Raw genomic sequence first — 9,271 nt, forward strand, 5'->3', positions numbered from 1 at the left:
GAACGCCTGAGCGCACAACCAATTAGGCTCATTTGAAGTTGCAGAATTGCCTTCTTTGGTGTTAAAACCCCATGTCAAACACTGGGTCTAAGATCATTTGTACTACAAAATGAGATTGACAGAGCAGCTGCAACAGGGGGCATGCCTGCTGGACGACTTAATTGTAGAGACTGAAGGGCCATCATGAACTGGCGTGTGGAGATTGTATCACCACTGCTGCATTACAAATGCTCTTTATTAACAGTGATCTGTAATCAATGAGCTCAGGCTTTTTGCCAGAGCTCCAAAATCAGATAGGCAGCTCTCCTCGCAAGCAACAGGAGGAGCCACCGGAGCAGGGTGTTGTGCGCAGAAATGAAGCAGCGATGTAATGTGCGTACCCTCCCTGGCACCTTGTTGGGGCTGTGAATCTGCGGAGAGGGAAATAACCATCCAATGGCACACAGCTTTCCTCATTTAGCAGAATATGCATTAGCTGGGTTGAGCACGTGTACGGGCAATTGCGCTTATATTGGCGTGAATGAGTTGTGCTTACTTCAACAAAGCAATATTTTATTAGTCAAAGAGACTACACAAACTCACACTGGTCTGAACAAAATAGTTTTAGTGGTGGCGTAATGTCTGTGATTTAATGGTAGTACAATGATACAAATTACCTAAAGTAAAACCAATAGGTTTAGTTTCAGCAAAATACTGAAAAGTCAGTATATTTAAACCTCTTGGGTAGGAAGTCTTTTGCTTTTTTGTTAATAAGCCATCTTACTTTTAATAAATAAATAAATAAATAGGGAAAAAAAAACAAGCAGTTCATTCTCACTGATGCTTCTAAGCCAACATTATGTTTATTCCTTTATTATTATAAACAGTCCTCTTATTGCAACCTACTGTGTCAGTCAGTCTTCTGGAAATATATATATATGTGTGTGTGTGCATAAATATTCACAATTTACTTAATGATGAGACATATGTAAAGACAATGTTGAAGTCAACCATAAATTTAGCTAAAAACAGCACTAACTGACTGTAATTACCTACCCAGCGCCATTTGCTATGAGAATAACTTCACTACTTTTTTTCAAGGACTCTGCCTCACTCTGAAAACCTACCAGAGAAGGAAATGAGAAACCTGAGTGAACAATACAGGAACAGTTCAACTAGTGTGGCAAATCATATGCAGATGAGCTCTGGTATCAGAGAACAGTGCCTCAAGTTTCTGCTCCTCAATTATAAGAGCAATCAGTGCTTGAATGAGTAGACCTAAACTTTTGGCTTCTTGCATGAGTTAGACTGACAGGATTACTTTTCACTGCAGGTTTTCCCCCCCCATCATTCCCCCCCCCCCCCTTTTTTTTTTCTTCCTAATTTATACCACAAAGGATGATTATCCATTCAGGTGCTTATTCCTGAATGAGTAATTTTGCTATTACCAATAATTCCCACATGTTTATAAAGCCTGTTCAAATTAAACAGATTCACTCTGTGTCATTCTGCATTGATTACAACACAAGCAGCAGGCAGCTGAAATCAACTTGTTTTAGGAAAAACTTCTGAAGTAAATACCTGCACATGTACTCATGTTTTAGATTATCTTTAAGAACTCTCTTTTACCACGGTACATACAAGAAACTTGACAGTGTTTGGCTGCAGATTGTCCAACAGTTACCTCATGGCCCCTGTATGACAGTCCATCTGCTGCGTCTCCTTACAACTGAAGAGTGAGCTCTGAGGTAGGATTTGTGTTTCCCTGCTTTGTCTGCATGGTGCCTAGCTCAACACTGTCACAGCCTATGACTGGTGACCCTGGATGATACAGTGGAACCACTGACTGCTACCATTAACAAAAATCATAAGAAAAATCCAAGTATTCATCTTGTTTAGTGTTGGAAACACAATGATATTGTATTCTATTTTTTATGCAGTTTTTATTTACCTGTTGCCAAATCTGTGAAATATTTCTCCTCTGACAGCAGTTCCTGATGCTAGGATGGTGAGAGGTGTAGAAGAGGGATATACAGGTAAGCATAATCAAGACATTAAAAATGATCCTGCTTTTTCTTTTTTCTTTTTTCTTTTTTTTTTTTTTTAAAGTAAATGAATACTTGTTCAGTGTACCCATCAGCTACCTTTGACCATCTTTTTCTATATTTGCTAGCAGTGTTACACGGGTGTTTAGACCAATGTAATTCAACCAAAATAAACATCTAAACTGATATGGCACCTTAACCTAAAGAAATAACTAATCAATACATGTGACTGAAAATAAATGGATATGTGTTTGTTCATACTAATGCATTTGCAACTAAACTAATATGCCACCCAGTCAATAAAGATATGAAATATCAGTTCTTTTCCCTCCCACTTGTAGTTTCTGCAATGTTAAGTTTCACTTAACATTGTCTTTCCCACTAATCTCAGAGTATGGCTTTACATAAATTTATTGTTAGGCCACTGAAATCCAACTGAATTGTTTTCCTGTTTTTCTTTTTATTCCAAAATCCCTTATTCTTATCTTGTTCACCATTTCTTGTAAAACTTTAGCGTAGCTCTGAAATACAACCCACGGGTATTTGCTGCTTTGGCTGTGGAAAGGACTGGACGATTCAACCAAGGCAGAATTATTCTGCAAATTTGTAAGTTATCAGCAGCCTGTGAAATTTTTCTGCAGCTATGCTGATGAATAGGTCCATATCTTGCTGTCATCATTGAGCCGAACTATGTGGTTTCAAATGTCAGTGTATGGAGATTTCACAGTGCTGAAAGACTGCCACAGCCTCCCTGACTAGATGGATGTTCTACCTCTTGAAGGACGCTCTAATGATAAAGATCACATTTCCTTTCTATTTTCCAGTTACTCTTGGAAACAATATATATAAGACATACATATACAGACAAATATATACAGCTCTCTCTCTCCGTCTCTCTATCTTCATGTGGATTCCCAGCATACTAAAACTCATTGCCACATGCTGAAATTAGAAACTAGAATTTTATTCGAGCCATACACAGAAATGGTTTTCTTGTCACACTTTGTTGAAGTACCAGCACTTTCCCCTTCTCCCACTCACTTCTGTGAGAGAAGTGACCATGATATGTGCCCATTGTCATTTTGTTGAACATGGTGATGTCCCATGCATGCATGGCAGAGCATCAAATTCAGGATGCATATAATTAAACCAGGTTAACTTTTGAATTTTAAAATAAATAGAATATGATAAAATGAGAGGAATAAAATAAACAAAATGCTCACTTTTGAGCCTGGAATACTATTGTAAGTTTTAATATAATTTGTTTTTAAACGATCGATAGAAAGAGCCACAAAGCAAAAATACAGAATCGGGAAGAATAAGTTTACCATTCAGCTCTTAAAGTAAAAAGAGGTAACTGCTAGGTTTATTTATAAAAACTTAACTCACAGTTAGTAGCACAAGATCAAACAATTTCAATTCATCACAGTCCTAAAAGCACAGCAGAGCATATTGTGCACCCAAGGAATTAATAGCATAATACTGCCTGCAGTAGGAGTATCAAGGCCCAACTCTTCAATCTTTTTTTTAGTTGAACTAGTTTAATATAAAGACATTATTGGTTTTTGTTTGTTTGTCTTGTTTTTTCTTACAATGTTATCTTGTCTCCTGGAAGGCTGTCCTGTAAAATTAAAAGTTATCCTTAAAGAGTTATCCAACCATTTCTGCCAACAATTCTAAAGTGAGTACCGTTATTAGAATATTATTCAGTACTTTGAATATATACCCCTTACATTCCACCGTCTGGAGGCAACAGCTTCATCCTCTGTAATCTAGAGTAAACAGGGGAAAACCTGTCAGTGCACAAACACTTTTTAAAAAATACATTTACCTTCCTTAAATCTGTGCAAATTCTTCAGTGCTTATTGTCTTTAAATAATGTCACAGATATAAAAGGAATTAGTGCTGATGCTTCAAATGTTCATGCTCATTTGTATGCTATGGATTTTTGTACAGAGAAATAAAATTGCTCACATCTGTGGAAATACTACATAAAATACTTATTTGGACTCCCATTCAGGGAAGTTAAAGCTCTTTCTGCAAATCATATTTAAAAAAAAAAAAAAAAGTAAAACACGGTATACCAAATGTATTGGTATTATTAATCAATAATCTGTGACTTTATATCTGGTTATCAATAGGAATTTTCATGCAACTGTTAGATGAAGGACAGAATATTGTCACAGTTATTCTCAAAAAGAATCCTATAAAGAGGAATCAAATATTACATGTTAACAAGAGTACCCAGCACGAAACTAATTAATACTACCAACAGTTGTAACTGGGACATGCAAACACATCTTTCAGATTTTAAAACAATCTCCAATCATTAGCTCAATATAGACTTACTAGAAGAGGACTTACTATTTATCAAGCATACATGGGTATTTTGTACTTTTCTGTCCAGTGGCACAGTTTGGCAAGCATTAAGTGAAAAGACTGCATATTTAATTCTATTGTTCAGAGAACAACACTAATTGCTATTATTCAAAAACTAATAATAATTTTCAAATATAGCTTTGAAATATTTATTGTATTCCTTATCTCTGCCATCTTGTGTTTATACTTTATCAACATTTAAGTCTTAAATAAAAATATTCTGATTCTGAAGTTATATATAAAAATTCAAAACATGCAATATAAAAATAATATAATATTATTTTTAACTAGGTTACAAAGATCTTTTCCCCCTCCCATCAAAATGGAGAAACAAATCTGGCAGTCTGAAATGCCAACTAATTTGTAGCAATGTACCCAGACTGGGACTCATCTTCTCTAATCTAAGATACCTCATTTTAGAAGTCCAAGTTCTGGTCTCCATTGTGGTCAATCATGTAACTTCAGAAAATAATTCACGTTGCCTACCATAATACAACCATTTTAAGATTAAATGAATAGTTTATTTCTTTCATTCACTATAAACGGTCCCTAGGGAGACTAACCTGAATTTAAACAACTAATTTTTAACCTAAATTAGGGGAAATGAATATTCTCCCAATCTGTAGAATTGCTTAATTTACAAGAAAGACAGAAAATCAGCTAGTATACCATCATGAGAAAATACTCAGTCTTCTGTGGTGACTCTGAAAGTTTTTACCATTTTACTTTTGCGCCAGTCATTCTAAATCATGCATATCTTTTTTTTTTTTTTCCTCATCTAACAGGATGATTCAATGATTCATTTCCTTTCTCAATGATTGCTTTTCTACATGTAAGGAAATGTTGATCTGCTTTTCTGATTGACATTTAACAATAATATTTAACATTAACAACAACTATTATTTTTCTTTGTGACCAAGCAAGACGCAAAACTTCAGAAAATCCTTTCTTATTGATGTTTTTTTCCCTTCCCTTCCCACTTCCCTTCTTCCTTTTCTTCCTTTTCCTTCTTCTTTTCCTTTTTTTTTTCATTTTTTTTCAGGTGTAGACTTACTATTCATTAAAAAAAAGTTATAAAATAAAGAGTTCAGCCCAGGAATAATGTCCTAAATGCAGTAGAACCTTCTGAGGACAAAAGATGCAAAATCTGAACAGGCTAGAGAGAATCTTGAAGTATTCTGAATGTTTTGTTCATTTTATCATTCTATTATCAAGCCTACTTATAGATATTTGCAATAGTAAAAGAGACAAAAATATTTGGAAAGTCAGACTGTGAGTTAATTCAAACATACAAGAACAGTAATAGTACCTCTGTTTTATAAACAGTCTTCAAATTAGGGTGTACTCAACTCAGGTGTGGTTACTTTGAAATGAATGCCCATTTGGATAAATTATGAGGGTGGTTTGAAATTGCTTCATGAGTAAAAACTGATTATCTGGCAAAGATTATGTTCCTTACATTTAGATAAAGATAGAATCTTACTCCAAGAGGAAAAATATCGAAATAACTGATGACACGGGTTACTATTCCTAACCTGTGTTTTATTTGCTGATTGATCATTTAATATGTTAACAAATCAACTTCATTATATATCCAAGTGAAACCCTGATCTGTGCATATTTTGTGTCGCTCATATATGTTTCACACACAAGATTCAAAATCTCTGTGACATTATTACTGAGTGAAGTGGTCTTCTGTTTCTTGCCCCAAATTCTAGTGATATATAATTGCTTTGTATGCTTCAAAGGCTTCTGAAGAGATTCTTCTTCAATGCCATTATACAAATTATGATAGGATATAATGTGGCTAGTATGGTAGCACATATACTGGGGTGTTGACAAGAGATATAGATTCTCATCTGAAACAGAAATCTCTGTGAAGATGGCCAATTTTTCCTGGGATGGCCGAGGAACAATCCTCAGGTTGCAGACCAAGTTCCATAGGTCATCCCAAGGATGAGAAATGGGAAACTGGGAAACCTAAGAAAATGCTAAGGATATTTCTTCTCCCTGTGATTCTTTCAGTGTTGTATTTTATTCTGTTTCCAAAGAGAAAAAAACAAACAACAACAAACACACAATCAATTTGATTAAACATACTGTATTTAATTTGGAAAAAATCATGGAAAAAAATATCTGTTACAGCTTTATCATGCTTTTTTTTCTTAATAAATTTGCTGCACGCTCAATTGGTAAGTTAAACTATTTTAGTCAACCACAGAATGGTTAATAAGCAATGCTTTATTTACAAGTAATGTAAATATTTCTGACAACTCATACAAGCCATTGAAATCTGACATGCAACCTGCTTATCTTTTATGTCACTTCGAATAGTCTAAATGGTTCCAAGAAACCTGTAACTGTTTTTTTGTTTGTTTGTTTGTTTGTTTTTCTAAGATAACATGGAAAAAAATATTCAGGCATACTAAGCACCTGCCTGAATACTGCTTTTCGGTATTCTGTAGATATTTAAAAACACTGAGGTTCCAAAAGCCCAGTTAGATAAGTGAAACACTTCACTCACTATTGAACACTGCAGAAATGGCTGTAAAACATCATATAGTCACACATTAAACAATCAGTCTTCAATTAGGTCTTCTTCCCTTATCTAAATCAGAAAAAGAATCCAAAACTAGGTTGAGAAGTTCAAGAACCATTTCATGTGCAGAGGCTGATGAAAGGAAAAGCAGAACATGCTAGCTAGGAGAGATGAGGCAGAACAGCATATAAGCTGCAAACATTCCTCATTTAAAATAGCTGGGACACCTTAACTTAAAACCTAGCAGTTGTGAAAAGTGCCATGAGGCTAAACTGATCTTAAGGACTCAGTCTTATTTCTGAAGGAATTATATATTTCCTACATTTTCTGTCCTGAATTATACTCACAGCTGCATTGACAATTCCACAGTATTTTTTTTCCCTAAAAATAAAATCATAAGAAAAGAGACCTTGTTCATCACATTTGAAGGACTTTCCTCTGAGTATTCCTTCAGCCAGGCAAAAGTTATTTCAGAATTTTACATCATCTTGCAATGCAAGTATTACAAAGTATGAAAGCACCCCTCCTGACTTTTCTATACCACTCCACTTCCTCCAAAAAAATGAAACCAGATGACATTTCGGTTTATTTGTTATTAAGAGGAGTGGGAAGAATGTAATGTTGTATACATCCTCAGTCCATTATTTCTGTGCCAGCTTGAGTTTCATAATTTAATTCAATTCCAGTAGGGCACAGCACAGCAATACATTTCATAAAACAGTAAACTAAGCAAACATGACATCGAAGTTATAATGCAGTATTCATATGCATGCTGAGTTGTCATTTTTATAACACAGCATTTTCACCGGAGGGACACTTAATTAAAAACAGATTCTTTGTATCTGGTATTGAACTAGTACCAACGATTAATTCATTCTAATACTATTTTTCTATCAGAAGCTAGTCTTTAATTGTGATGAAAAATGCGACGTGCACATTTGATATGAATTAAAGAAATCATACTAAGGCTCAGCTAGAAGCAAAAAGAGGATAACCATCTTGTAACAGGGAAAACAACCTTGTACAGACTACAGGAGACCATTCTTATCTGAAAAAAAAGAGGGGGGGGGCGAGGGCTGTCAGTATAATACAACATAGAAGATGGACGGCTGTAAAAGTGATCACTTAACATTATTGTCTATATGTTAATTAGTACTAAGAGTATCCTTACCTAATAAAATACACAAATACAGATGTTCCCTGCCTCTACTCTGATTCAGAAACATGGTAGCTTGGACCCAGCAGAAAATGGAAAGGCTAGCAATATTGAGTTTGACTGTTTTCTTTTCTCACTCTTAAATTCACTCCTACTGTTTTCAAAAATAGGTGGCATTTTAGAAAGCATTTGAATTAGTACAAAGTGATGGGTTTGTAAATGAAGGAGGTAAAAATAATTGATGCCTTTGAGGGCAAGTGTGAAAATACATTGAGAACTACATGTGGCTGCTATTGGTAACAGAACTGAGATGAATTAAGGTAGGGACTGGATGTTTCTAAGCAAGAGATTAAGTCCAAAAAAACAAAACAAAACAAACAAACAAACAAAAATCACTGGACTCAGTAAGCTTTAGACAAAAGCTTTATTACAGGAGATTCCTGTGAACATGTTCCCCCATAATGTTCCTCCAAACTTGGGGAACTGCACTTTCAGAACGTGAACATGGGCAGATATATTCCATCTTATCTTCCCTATTTTTAATTATGAAAGTTCTTAAGATGTTTTAAAATCAGCTTTATTGTGCCACGTTTGTCTGGGCATAGCTCTTGTATAAGTCAAAGGGAGACTATTAACCCAGTCAACCTCATTAGCTCTTCCCACAATCAATGTTAAGGTCATTTCTTGCCACTTTGTGGCATGGTACATCTTCTCTGCCTTTCCAGCTCTGTTCTGCAAACTTCTACTCTCTAGCACAGTTTCCTGTTTTAAGATTTACTTTATGAGCAAGCTATTGCTTTTCTGAAACCTCTTATTGTTAATTTGCTCAAAAACATTGTCTTTGTATTCCTATTTTGAGCTAATTAGAAAATTACTATCTTTTTCTGCCAAAAAGCAGAATTGGTTCAAGGGTCAAGTGTTTTTGCTACATCACACCTCTCAAATCATGCTTTCAGCTTTGAAACCCATGCTTTTGACAAACCTCACAAAGAATATCAGTCAGAGTACACAGCCTATGTAATCACTGATTGTATTATGTGGCCCTTGTACAGTAAGTTATTTGTTCTTCATCTCAGGTGTCTGAAGTACTGCAATCAGACAGGCTAGAAATCATAATACTAATTTAGTGAAATAAACAAAGACACATAAAATGAGGACAGAATTTAAGTACCC

General features: G+C 35.0%; 2 long non-coding RNA genes across 3 annotated transcripts; one reads left to right on the forward strand and one right to left on the reverse strand.

Moving 5' to 3' along the window:
- The first annotated feature begins 1,457 nt into the window (after nt 1–1,457).
- LOC310898042 lies at nt 1,458–2,672 on the forward strand. Its single transcript, XR_014582912.1, has 3 exons — nt 1,458–1,727; nt 1,968–2,015; nt 2,539–2,672. It is a non-coding gene; the product is annotated as an uncharacterized lncRNA (long non-coding RNA).
- An 834-nt stretch (nt 2,673–3,506) lies between these two features.
- LOC310898041 lies at nt 3,507–5,674 on the reverse strand. 2 transcript variants are annotated; one of them, XR_014582910.1, is made up of 4 exons: nt 5,458–5,674; nt 4,814–4,885; nt 3,738–3,796; nt 3,507–3,645 (listed from the first exon to the last, which is right to left on the reverse strand). It is a non-coding gene; the product is annotated as an uncharacterized lncRNA (long non-coding RNA). The 2 variants fall into 2 exon arrangements; XR_014582911.1 differs by lacking the exon at nt 5,458–5,674 and adding an exon at nt 4,967–5,075.
- Between the last annotated feature and the right edge of the window lie 3,597 nt (nt 5,675–9,271).

The sequence above is a fragment of the Anser anser genome, assembly GCF_964211835.1.
Source record: "Anser anser genome assembly, chromosome: 3".
NCBI lineage: Eukaryota > Metazoa > Chordata > Aves > Anseriformes > Anatidae > Anser > Anser anser.